The following is a 14,622-nucleotide window of genomic DNA, read 5'->3' as shown; positions in this document are numbered from 1 at the left end:
TATTTGAGAAAAATTGTCTAAGTTAACGTATTTCCTTTCATCGCCTACAAAAGACAAATACTCTATATTACGTAATGTATCTCTCTCCCTCTCCCTCCCTCTCTCCCTCTCCCTCCCTCTCTCCCTCTCCATCTCTCTCTCTCTCTCTCTCTGCGTCTTGGTGTTATTCTATGTCTGCTTTTCTATTAGCTCTTTTCCTTCTCTTCCTGTCCTTGTATACCATGTCTCTCTCGTTCTTTGTTTTTTCTTATTCCTTTCTCTATTTCTCAACAACGTTAGCTACTTATGTCATATTTATCCTACTCGTCCACACGCCCCCACCCACCGAAATATACGTACGTAAGCACTGCAAACAAGGCGTTCACCCATGGGCAATTCAGCATTTAAGCGCTCCACACATATGTCATCTCTTCCCCTTCACTGAATTCGTCTCTATCTGTCAAGTCGACACCAGGATAAAAAGAAAAAGACGTCTGTCATTACAAAAAAAAATGAATAGATAAATAAAATAAAAATATAAACATCCAGTATATCAACTAATTCCTTTTCACCCAGATGCATATATTTATAATTCACCGAACATCTGGTTTTTTATTCATATGAATAGCTAAGACTCTGACATTTCATGTATCGTTCCGGAGAAAGTTTCAAACTCCTACTGAAGAAAAATTTGAAGTGTGCCAGGTTAGTGTCTCTCAATATTTGAGGACACCTCAGTTTAAAAGCGAGCTTTGATACCATCCAAAATGAGAGAACACATGTGAAAGTCTACGGTCGAAGGTTCGTGTCACATGTCAGAATGTCGCAAGTTTGTAAAGACAATTATATAAATAAATGATTTCTTTATACAGGACGACCCCCCCCCAAAACGGACCCTAACCCTAATTAGGCCCCGTTTCTTGGTGTTTGTCCGAATAAAATGAAACTTTGGTCATAACTAGTCTATTATATTCAAAACATCATATCAAAAGATATGGGTCGTTGGATTTTTTCTCCGTTCTACAGCATACATTCTAGATAGCCTCCATTTAGTTTCTGTTTTTTCTTTGTCACCCTATGTAACGCTCGGACATATGTAATGAAACATTCACTTGGATGATGAAACAGTAACATACATCAATGTAAAACTGCAATCGGTTCACATGGGGACATTAATGATATTTGTTGACATTTCGCTTGGATCGTGCAATGTAGTAGGCTCGAAGGAAACATCCCCGTGGCGATAGGGTGGACGGGCGGGACGTTCATTTGAATAAGTCTGTTCATGGAAGTTCCGTTTAATTTTAGCTTAGTTGCTTTTTGACGACACATCTATCCGGTTATGCTATTCAATGTCATGAAATATTCATTAATGATTTTATGTTTATACTTAATTTCAGTATCGGTTTGGATCCGATGTGTTTCTTTTTTATAACGTATATTAGTAGTGGTATGTTAGAGTTGAGTGAAAGCATCGTTTGTGTTTTATTTTTCGTTGTATTGGAAAGTATTGTTCTTTTATAAAATATAATATATTGTAAATATGAACTGTCAATCAAATAAAATATTGTTTATTTGATAGTATTTTCGTATTGTTGGAGTCATTTACAGGTTATTAGGACGTGTTCAACGCGAAAGATTGACCACACATATTGGTGGATCTTCCATAAGGAGATTTAAATGACTTAAGTGAATATGACAGAATCATGTTCTTGCTAAAAGACATATAAATGTGTACAGAATAAGACAGTTAATTTTGGTGGCGTTGGCAATAACTTGTTTTTAATCTAATAATGATAATCTTATATATAAACGGCTCTATGTTTCTCTGTCTGTCGGTCTGTTGGTCTATCTGTATGGCTGGCTGTTTCCATATTTTAAAACTCTATCTCCTCCGAAATTAAAAGTCTCAGAGCGGCCTCAAATGATTGCATTTTTTGTGGACACTTATTTTTTGACGGGTAGAAAATTGGTCAAAATTGACAAAAATCGTTAAACATTTTGCACATTCATCTTAATTTATTTTTAATTTTTAATCGGTTCATATGTGTGCCATGTTAGTACGGTGCTCACGGTATCAGCTTTGAATGCTATACTATCGATTCTTTTTTTGTTTTTTTTACTTTTGAAATCATTATTCTATAATAATATCTACCAAATCTTGAAAAATTTATATATCAGATTTAAGAGTAGTTTACGCCCGGGCAAAAACGGCCACCCTCTTTTTGATACATATTTTTATATAGAAAAAAGCAGATTAGTTTGAGCCTAAACCTCCGTTGCGCACGAGGCATGGAAATACAGGGAGGGTAGCAAAAGCAAGCTACGTCACTTCCGCATCAAAGAGAAGAAAAGAAATCACATCTCATAAGATTGCTAATTTGACATTCTGCACAAGGCAAGAAAGACTACGCTGAGTGCCACATCTCATGATATAGAAGCAATGCTATTAGAAAAAACCTAGACACCTCAAAAGCATGTGGACCAGATCTCATCCCGGCTGAGCTATTAAAAAAATGCTCTGCATAGGTTGCTCCAGTTCTGTCCAAACTTTACAATAAATGCCTTAACGAATCTTGTTTTCCCGACTGCTGGAAAACCGCCTCTGTGGTACCAGTCTTCAAGAATTCTGGTGAAAGAACTGACCCACTAAATTATCGCCCCATTAGCCTCCTCCCGCTTTTCGCCAAAATATTTGAGTCCTTAGTTAATCAAGCCCTAGTCCAGCACCTAACAGCTGCTAAACTCCTGACTGACAAACAATATGGATTCAGGCAAGCCCGTTCAACAGCAGATATCTTAACTGTAGTTTCTGAACGTATATACCGTTCATTGGATAAAACAGGGGAGGGTAGAGCGGTGGCCCTTGATATATCTAAGGCTTTTGACAGGGTATGGCACGATGGTCTTCTAAGGAAAATTAGATCATATGGAATCACTGGAAGAATTCATAATGTAATTAAATCCTTCTTAAGTAATAGAAAAATCAAAGTTGTCCTCGACGGACATACATCCAAACAATATGACATAAATGCGGGAGTACCTCAGGGGTCTATCCTTGGACCTCTATTATTCCTGATATTCATAAATGACCTCTCTGATAATATTGTTTCGGAGATGGGTATATTTGCCGATGACACCACTCTCTATAACAGATATGAGGGGAAAACAAATGTACACATATCCAAGGAAACGGCAGAAACACTAGAGGACGACCTCCAATCCGTAGTGGAATGGGGACAAAAATGGTTGGTCACATTCAATGCTGCTAAGACTAAGCTTGTTTCCTTCAATAACTACAAAAAACCTTTTCTACCACCAATAGCAATGGCCAAGAACACATTGCCTGAAAGTACTTCTTTTAAACTCCTCGGCCTTACGTTTACAGGGAATATGAACTGGAATAGATACATTGAGAGCATTGCCAAGGCTGCTGCAAGGAAGGTTGGCTCCCTCTACCGTGCTAGAAAACTACTTACGCCTGCCAGTATCCTATACCTCTATAAGGCAACCATTCGCCCATGTATGGAGTACTGTTGTCACATCTGGGCCGGTGCATCTGCTGCTTGTCTCTCGCTCCTGGACAGGGTTGAAAAAAGAGTCGCCAACCTGATAGGTCCTGAACTGTCATCTAGGCTTCAACCTCTGTCCCATCGACGAGATGTTGCATCCCTCTGCCTTTTCTACAAATACTTTAATGGTGAATGCTCTGACGAACTGCAAACACTTGTACCTCCTTTACGTAACTACCCCCGACAAACCCGACAAGCTACTAAGTCCCATCCCTTTACAGTAGAGATCCCTAGGTACAAGAAAGCCTTTTACTCCAATAGTTTCTTCCCCAGAACTGCGGGTCTTTGGAACTCCCTTCCGGGATTCTGCTTTCCCAACTGCAATGATATGCAGAAGTTCAAGTGTAATGTTAACAAACATCTTTCTACTCTTCTCCCCTCATAATCACCCCGCTAATTAATTCCCTAATAGTAGCCTCCTGCTTCAAAGTGGCACTCTGCCTTGTTTGGGGTGAAAATTGAAAAAAAAATACTTCATGGTTAGTATTTGACGTTTTGCTTTGAAAATGTTTCTACTTATTCCGAGATAAATTCTCATAGCTGTATATATTGAAAAAGCTCCGCTACTCGAAGGGTACTACAAAAACAACGATTACTGTAAGGCTCCCATTCACGTTTTACATCCATAAATAAATAAATTAGCAAAAACGTATGCTCGTTTTCTTTAATATTATCCTTCCAGAACGTTTATAATATTACATTTGGTATGGCGAATATACTGACGTCATTTTGTAATACGACCGTGCAGAAGTATTCTTAAATTTTGTGCTCGTATTTATGGCTTTGAATTGAAAGATCTAGCAGAGAATTACAGATAGCTTACCTTAGTTTTACTACACAGAAGGACATAAAAGCCACAGCAGCTTCCATAAAAGTATCCCATGTCTATGGGGAAGATTATGTTACAGAACAGGCGAGCAAGATAATTAAAAGGAAAATCTTCAGTGAATAATCTTCCTCGCTCTGACCGGAGAAAGATGCTCAACAATGACCAAGTGAAAACTGTATTTAAAAAAGATTACCGTTTTATGACCAGACAAATCCTATATATTTTCACGAATTACAAAATCAAGCGAGGAAAACTAATTGCACTAATATGGATCAGTTAATGTTTGGGTTTCTTTATTTCTAAACGAACATTTTGTCCGATCAAATTCAGTGTTATTTTATTTACAATTCAAAAATTAAGTGGTTCAAAGATATAAGAACATGCATGTATGGTAATGACACCTTTCAAATATACTTATGATGTTATACGGCATAAGGTGTCACCTTTGGTTATAGTCGCATATCATTTCTTTCGTCAGATTGATTCGATCATTAATAATTATCGACGGCATTCTGATACAAAGTCTACTTAACAACACTGACAGATACATAAATTACATTTGTGCCAAATTTCATAAGAAACGGCTTAACTTTTCGGAATCCATAGAAAACGAAGTCAAACAGAGAGCAAAAAAAAATGTAGAGAAGTGCGTGTAGTAAAGGTCGACAAAATATAATGTGTGTTGCAGATATTACGAAAACGCTAACTACAATGGGATTTACTCTAATCCTCGCCAGAATTTAGAAAGGTGTTCATTCTATGTGGTCTAATATCAGATTTAATAGCTTGAACTCAAAATTCACAAATATTTAATGTCTCTTGGAATATTTTTAAAAATAGATTTACATGTTCAGGTTTAATACTCAACCGCTTAGTCGAACTCTACTACTCACATGGGTGTGTGTATTAACCAGGTTCCAAAATTGTGCAAACGTCTAAGATTCATTTGTTTACACAAAGAGCATCGCTTACTACGCTAGTGGCGGTTTGTTTATCACTTTTCAATATGTCCAACTTGAGATAGGGATCATTTATAGTAATTCACATACAGTACTTCTTCGCTGTTTCACAGCTTATCAATGGGGCTAGATATTGACGTGTGTATCTGTGTGTGTGTGTGTGTGTGTGTGTAGTAAGCGTCGATAACATATATCACTTAATCTCTAACTATAGTTAGATTTACTTCAATCTTCATCAGTATTGACAAGGAGTTTTAATTCGAAGTGATTAAATACCACACTTATTATTTGTGCTAAAATTTAGCAATGGACTATTTTGTAAAAGAGTTTTGCATGCTTCCCCAATCATCCCTCACCCATACAAAATAGAAAAAATAAAGCTTTTAGAAAATAAAGTTAATAAAATATACATGAAATGGAAACAGTTAATGCAATAAAGTATTTGCGTAACAATTAATGCATCTTATAGTTCTGTATCTATATTAAGAAATAATACCATTAACGATTCCACAATGCGTTCCACGGTGACCTTTGTTATTTAGTTCTAACAACTTTACTCTACATGTAACTTTACAATTACTTTTATCGTAACGAGGCGTACGTTTAGCCAAATTAATAAAAGAAATTGTGCAAATAGTGCGCATGTTATACAAGGGTATTTTCCTCTAAAAGGAAACATGTCAATAATGGGGATGGTTTCCTACAAGATGACTGGTCTGTGTTTATATTCTTCAAAGAATATTTATTTCAAGGGAGAGAAATCCTGCTTTACTTTTCTCTGCGCTTGCGCTATATTAAATCACAATCTAACTATGTTATGCTTTATATCTTTTTTTTTCTATCGAAACGTGCTATCGTCCTTCAAACCTCTTTGCCTGCTACAATAGCGGAGGCAACTGAACAGTGTACAAGTTATTTGTTTGTCGTTCCCGGCGAATTCATTTTCTCCTCAAAGCCACCCACAACAATCCATTATTCGTTACACTAGCACAATTCGTCGCACAATGCAGACACCTTATTGAGTTGTCGAAGAAAATAGACAAGTTGCAACTCGTCCGTAAACACACGTATAAACACGGAGTTCTCCTATTCAGTGAACATAAAAGAAAACAATAAAACATCGGGCTTCGCATATAGAAAAAAAGGAATGAAAACAGAATAGGGAGAATAAAAGATATCCAAATGAAAAGGGGGCATCGGGTCGGATTCATTGTTAAGTTAATCGAGTTGATCAAATGATGTAGTTAGAGTTCAAGCCCACCAAAAAGCCGGGAGCCTGGATAATAATTTTGCAGCCAGTCATAGCGAAGTGAATAATGTAGAAGAAAGATGACAAAGCTGTCTATAAAAATACGCTTTCCTGTTGTGTGTACGTATGTTGTCACCTATCCCGCTCATTGTAGTTTAATGATATCGTTTGATCACCATAAGTGAAAGGCAAATAAAAAAGTGAAAAGAAATTGTTGGCTCATTCAACCTCTCCTGTAGTTATCTCACTTCCGATGCAATCCTCTATCTTCATAAGAGACAAATACGACCTACAATTGAGTACTGTCGCCACCTCTTGCCAGGATCGTATCCTGCCATGATAGAGTTAATACCGACTTCGAAAGCTAGTAAGTGATACCATTTTCTCTTTCCTGCAACATTTTCCCATAGAAGAAGCGTCGCAAGTCTGTCTCTGCTCTATCGCTATTTTCATGGCATGTGCTTGATTCTTTACAAATTTATCGCCCACAATTTTAAAAAATCACTTAACTTGCTACAACCACTACATGATTTCCCCCACTCTCTATCACCTCATAAATCTAAATGCGGACTCCATAAACAAAACTTTTTTCACAGAATTGCCACCCTGGGAAACATTGCTCCGCTTGCCTGCTTTCCAGTTGAATACAACGTGGTAGTCTTCAACCCCAATGTAAACAAGTCCGTCTGGATCCGTTCCCACAAATAATTTACCTACCAAATTTACACCATTAACGATTACTGTACTTCCACCTTACATTCATTAACCCTTATCATTAAGTGACCTTCGGAATTTGATAAGTGATGCACTCCACCCCAAATTAAAAAAGCTGGTGTCGCTAACTGATTAAAATTCCGATTTTAACTATTCATATTAATTGTAGCAAAAGTGAACAGGAAGTCATACAGTAAACTTAGTCGTCACCGTCAACTTGTACTCATTTTATTCATTCGTTAGGACTGAATAATTTAGCAATCATTGCCTCGTCACGAAGAACGAGACTGTTCATTATAACACATTTTATTTTTGACAATACATATAAGGTCAGTGCAAAAGGTTATCAGCGAACATTTTAACCATAGGAATGTTTTATACATATTATTATTATTACGTAAACATATCAGCATGGTTAAGATAAAACTTTTTTTCCAGGCTATTATAACCCCATTCATATTTTTCTGCAATATTAACGCCCAGGATGACTCAGAAAATAACATTGTTTAGTCAGGAGAAAGGGATTCATCTTCCGCGATTATAATGCTCATCCTCACATTCCACTAAAGATCTTTGAGGAGAATTTGGTTTCACGTCCTTGCATTATCATTTTTTTTAGAATGCAAAACAATTTAAGTGGCCTCCAGTTTAGATCACGTGAGTTTCTCCGTTTTTACATTAACCCATTGGAATATAAATCCATCAGTTGCAATCGCATGTTGACCTTCTCGCAATTCCTAACCACTCTTATCCTAACCATGTTTCCCATTCATTACATTTTTTGTTCATTCTTCTGTCGTTTGCTTATTCATAATGAGAAACTGCATATTTTAACGGTACCAATAAGATATGTCTATGTAATTAGTGTGTTATGCACTGGAAGAACTCTAACACAAAAGCCGTACAGTCGAAGAATATTATTGTTGAAATGTAAGCTTGTCAATTAGAGAAAAATGTCATTACAAATGATAGTTTAACAGATTAAACTCAACTGATATTTCGTAATTGAAAATGGGATATAAAAGAAAGATAATTTTTAACAATTTTTTGTTGGACAACTTAAGATAATTTCAAAAATAAAATACGAATAAACATTTGTTATTTGCACGCTTTAAAATGAAAATTATATTTTCTATTTTATATGTAAACCTTATATACAGAAAGAAAATATACCCCGGACGTAAAAGCAGCAGACCAAAATAACTGTAACAAAGACATGCTATTCTGAACCATAGCTTCTCGCGACAACAAAATTATCCAGGTAATTCTATTTTATATGAACAAATCAATGAACATCTTAAACGTCATCCTATCAATTCAAATCACATTTGTTTCGTCTATCAAACCACAATCGATACATTAAACTAGATCATTACGTTCCCTCTTCTGCATAGTTCATCATGAAATCCGTTAAACATTAAAGGGGGCGAACTTCCCTTCCCCGTGCAGATACTCTTATTAAGACGACATTAACTGATTACAGATATCAGTATTTTCCGTTAAAGGTACCTGATACAGATATCAGTATTTTCCGTTAAAGGTACCTTGTGCCCCTCGATAACCCTATACATTTCGCGACGTATTTATATATGCGGTACAAATTCTGTAACGGAATCATAACATTTATCATTCCAGGAAACGTGTACATGTTATCCCTGGATATACCCTGATTGGTAAGAACCGCGTCAAGCTGAAGCTATGCGGACATGAATACTCACTTACTGTTCATACTTCTTTTAAAAATAGCGAATAATTATTAGTAAAAATATATTTGTTTTCAGCGTTTTGTTAATTAATTTGCGATGAATTTTATGCATTGAATTCAAAATATGTATTGGTTTACCTCAATCAGATCAAGTTTGGAGTTACGACCACATATTGTTTTTTTACGTCTTTGTTTAGATGTACGCATATGTGGAGCATTTAAGAAGAGGGGTATTTGGGTGTAAACGTTGTTTTGATTAGAAATGATTATTTTAATGATAGAAATATCCGGGTTTATTTGTTTTGGGTGATTATAATGAAAGGAAAATTAGTTTGAATTCATAAATCCTCGAAATCTTCTAAAAATAGGTGTTCAGCATTCACGAAAGAAGGAATGACCTGTGCTTTGGAAACAAAGGAAATCATCAATGGCTATTTAAGAAAGCAGAACAGAATACATTTCCCAACGCTGCACATCACGTCGGCTTTATCAAGCCCTTCACTAAGATTCTGGACAAACATGGTTAGTGCTTTACATACTTGTGCCAGGCTTTTTAAGGGTTGATCTTGGAGAGGTTGAATGATTATTGCTCTGACTGCTCTCAATTCCGGCAGCTCATCACAGATCTACAGCTCGAAATCTCAATGGACGAAGTGGAACTGAAAGCGTGCAAGTCACTTTTAATTGTAGTGACTAACTTTCTTTACACCAATAATGCCAGTAACTATACATAAGTTCTCAACAACATGCTGGACTGCAACAGGAGCATCAATATGCATTGCACATTTTCACATACGGAATGGTTTGCTGAGAACTGAGTTTAATGAGTGACGAACAGATGGAGAAATTTCATCAGAGCTCGAATATATTGAAACCAAGTATAAGGGTTACTGTAACACAGTAATGACGCTAACTAATGTTGGAATCTGAAGTGATACTCCCTAGAACTGAGTATTTCAGGAGTCTGAAGAAATAGAAATTTAAACCGTAAAATTTAAACAATGGTGAAGCAACATGCAATTTACGTGTATTTTCCTTCATCAATGCTTACTATTGTTCACACTAATCGATATTTATCTCAGGCAAACAATATCTGTTGTTGGAAAAAGCAATTATTGTCAAGGCCATTTTACGATATGTGTTGAGAAAAAGGATCTGTAATTGTGCTACAAAAATGTAATCTTCGATTTATTTCAAATACCCATGACACAAAAACCTGAGCGAAAAAAATGTCTTGACTCTGCATTGCGAAAATATCTTGACTCTGCATTGCGAAAATAAGTTGTTGAAATCAAGACTACATTCAAAAAGTAAAACATGCTTGCCATATCATATACACATAGAGGATGGAGCGATAAAATTGTCGCCCTTAGAAAGCACCACACTTATGAAAAATTTATTGAATAAATCAATTTAGTTTTCTGGATAATGTAGTAACTGCGTTCATCTTTAATCATCGTTACGATAGAAGTCCAGAACTGGGAGCATTTCTTTTCCATCAATATATATATATATATATATATATATATATATATATATATATATATATATATATATATATATATATTTTCCTAAAAGTGCATCCAATGAAACAACATGTGTCTATCAAAATGTGGTCAATGAGTAAACAGAACAGGTATATGAAATTTATTTATACAAATATTGATGGCTACATATGTGCATACATGTTTCTGTAATCACCCTCGTTGGGGGATTATGTCTTCATGCCAAGAATTATCGTCGAGAACTGATATTTCGAACAAAAAACATTTTCTTATTTCGTTTACAAACTTAGAATGTAACATGGGTGGGCGTTATGAGCGGGTAGAAGAAAAGTGACATATTTGAAGATAATAAACACCTTCGATTTTATTTCCCTTTTTTTATATTCTCTTTTTTTAAAGTGTATCTATCCCATCTTTTGGATTTTATGGCATAAGGTACTTGAGAGTGTAGTATTTTTGTCTTGCGGTCTGTAAATTAAACACATTTCTCATGGGCATTGATTACTGACCGGTGCGTTCAATCCACGCACACACACACGCATGCACGCACACACACACACACACACACACACTAGAAGCAACCATACGCTTATATCTATACTCAGAAGCGTTGTATTTTACTCACACACACTCACACACTCACACACACGCACTGAAAACCGCTAGCACAAATGGATCTAGAAATTGTGGAAGGAAAATTATTTGGTTCACACACCCCTTTAATATTATGTTGAAAAAAAAACTTGGTACAAACTCTTTACAACTTATTAACAAGCATTTCCCACTAAATAATATATTACATAAATTATTTAATAAAAATACATTAAAATTAAGATATACCTGTGGTGATAACTTGGAAAGAATTATAAAAAAGCATAATGGAAGAATCTTAACGATGACTAATAGAGAAAGACTAAATACTAGTGATAACACGGCTGTTAATAAATGTAACTGCCACAAGCCTTAGGAATGCCCAATAAAAATGAGTGTCTAACCTCTTCAGTGGTATACGAGGCTAGGATATTCCCAGTAGAGAACCCAACGGTTGAAAGATTCTACATAGGTAGTACCCAAATGACTTTCAAAAATAGATTCCATGGAGATACACGTTCGATGAAAAATCAAACTTATGAAAAGGACACTTCCTTATCGTTATAGTACTGGAAATTAGTTAGAAAAAATAAAACAAGAATAGAATGAAAGATTGTTAGAAGGGCCAATACTTGCCATTCATTAAACTCACCATGCCCATTATGCATATCAGAAAAAAAAAACTTGAGATAACTAGGTTTATAGATAGGGATACACTGCTAAATATTATTAGTAATACACTGCTATATCCTGCAAATATTTCAGAATAGATGCACTTAAAGCACTCTAAATTGGAAAATCAGAACAACTATGAGTACAACTATCCCCATCCAATAACCCCCGAAAAGAGTATAAGTGAGATCGTAACTATGATCATACCCGTATGGGTTACATAAGTCGCTTAATATTCTACTTTCTCAAACAGTTATAATATTTCAAACCTAAATAAATACCTGCATGAAAGTATATTTGAACCAAACGAGTAATAGATTGCTTAGGTGAACCTCGTAATAATGTATGCATGTGGATATGTTTGAGTGTGGGCATGTATGTGTATATGATATGTATGTATATGTATAGAAAAACAATGTAGAAAAAATACAGAAAGAAAAAAATAAAGCGAAAGAATAAAAAATAAATAAATAAAAAACAACAATAATAATAATAATAATAATAATAATAATAATAATAATAATAATAATAATAATAAATATATAGATAAATAGATAAAAAATGTAAAAAGTGAAAAGTGAAAGAGAAGAAAAGGAAATAAAGAAATAGGGGGAATGAATAAAGATGAAGGTAAGTACTACAATATATAAGACTTTATACTCCGTTTATATAACTTAAATACTCTGATTTTTTGTCATATGTATATATTATTGTTATATCGTTATATATCTTATGTATATATGTGTAACCCTCCAAAGAGGGCTTACTAAATATGAGGATAGACCTATGGACTTCAAGCTGAATTCACTATACATTTTTACGTAGTATAAATTTTTACATAGTAAAAAACGTACAACTTATGAAAAAATAACAAGCGGGTGGGGACGGGTAATATAACTTTGCGTGTGGGGTTTGATAGAAAAGAGAATTATGTAGTGAATGAGTTCATCTCTATTTCTATGTTAGATGTATCATTTGGTGGCAGTGTACATATATATGTATATATATATATATATATATATATATATATATATGTCTGTATTTTGTGTAAATATGTATGTATAAGTATATTTATTTATGTATCTGTATGCATGTGTGTATATATGTGGGTGTATGTGCATATGTGTGTATGTATATAAGTGTATGTGTATATATATGTATATATATATGTACGTATATATATATATATATATATATATATATCTGAACTATTAAAATAGGCTGTCTCGTATACGATGATTGTAATAATGTATATTACAAGAATGTATGGGTGTCTGGGTATATATGCATGTATGTTTTGCATATATATATATATATATATATATATATATATATATATATATATATATATATATATATATATATATATGTATATATACGCGCGTGGGGACTGGAGTGGTACGCTGTTTCATATATAAAGGGGTTACCACACTACTGAAGAAAAAGGGCACCTTATTATTACTATTAAAAAAAGTTTTGTTTTTTTTTTGCATGTGTGCATGTATTCCTGGGTTTTATGCGTTGTGAGTGAACGGGTATCTGTATGTCCATGCGTGTTTACGTATGTGGGTATATGCATGAGTCTATTTTGGTGTCTATAAGTATATGTGTCTCCTATACGTCTGTGGCGGCACATGTGGATGGGGATGTGTGTCTGCGCCTGCGGATGGTCTGACTGTGTATATGTGTTCTGTGTATACAGGTGTACGTGTGCGCGTGTGTATGTATATGTGTATGTGTGTATATGTGTGTGTGTTTTATATATATATATATACTTATGTATATATATATATATACATATATATGCATATATATGTATATATATATATATATATATATATATATATATATATATATATATATATATATATATATATATATGTATATCTGTGTTTTGTTGGGACGTCTATACGGTTACGGTCCACCGGGTTTTGGGGTTCCCAATCGACAGTCTTATTATTGTTATTATTATTGATATTGGTGGTGTTATTAGTATGATCAATATTATAAGAAGGTTTATTATTAGGATTGTTAGGGGGATCAATATTAGTTTTGATATAATAACAGTCATGATGTATGGTATCCAGGTGTGTACATGGGTGTCTGTGTTTGAGGGTCTATGCATTAATATAACTGCGTATGTAGGTATAGATATAAACATGTTATAACTGTATGTGAGCATTACATGCCTATGTATGTGTATATGTGTGTGGGTATGTGTATATAGGCGCAGGTGTATCAAGGTGTGGGTGTATATACATGTATTTATATATATATATATGTATGCGTGAGGAGTTTGATAACTTTCGGGTTTTTATGATTATTTTTAATTTTGGTTTGTTTGTTCGTTTTTTTGATTTTTTATTTTTATTTTGTTTTATTTCTTTATTTAATTTATTTTTATTTTAATGTTATTCCTGTGTCGATATAGTTATGTACGATTTTCAGTGCGTGTGTGAGTAAAATACAACGCTCCTGAGTATATATATAAGCGTATGGTTGCTTCTAGTGTGTTTGTGTGTGTGTGTGTGTGTGTGTTTGTGTGTTTGTGTGTGTGTGTGTGTGTGTGTGTGTGTGTGTGTGTGTGTGTGTGTGTGTGGTGATTGAACGCACCGGTCAGTACTCAATGGCCATGAGAAATGTGTTTAATTTACAGACCGCAAGACAAAAATACTACATTCTCAAGTACCTTATGCAATAAAAACCAAAAGATGAGATAGATACACTTTAAAAAAAAAAGGGAATATAAAAAAGGGAAATAAACAAGAAGATGTTTATTATCTTCAAAGGCCTCACCTGTCCTCTCCCCGCTCATAACGCGCACCCATGTTACATTCTAAGTTTGTA

The sequence above is a fragment of the Euprymna scolopes genome, chromosome 8 (genome assembly GCF_053919585.1).
Source record: "Euprymna scolopes isolate OS-2025 chromosome 8, ASM5391958v1, whole genome shotgun sequence".
NCBI classification, from domain to species: domain Eukaryota; kingdom Metazoa; phylum Mollusca; class Cephalopoda; order Sepiida; family Sepiolidae; genus Euprymna; species Euprymna scolopes.
This window is presented reverse-complemented; position numbering follows the sequence as displayed.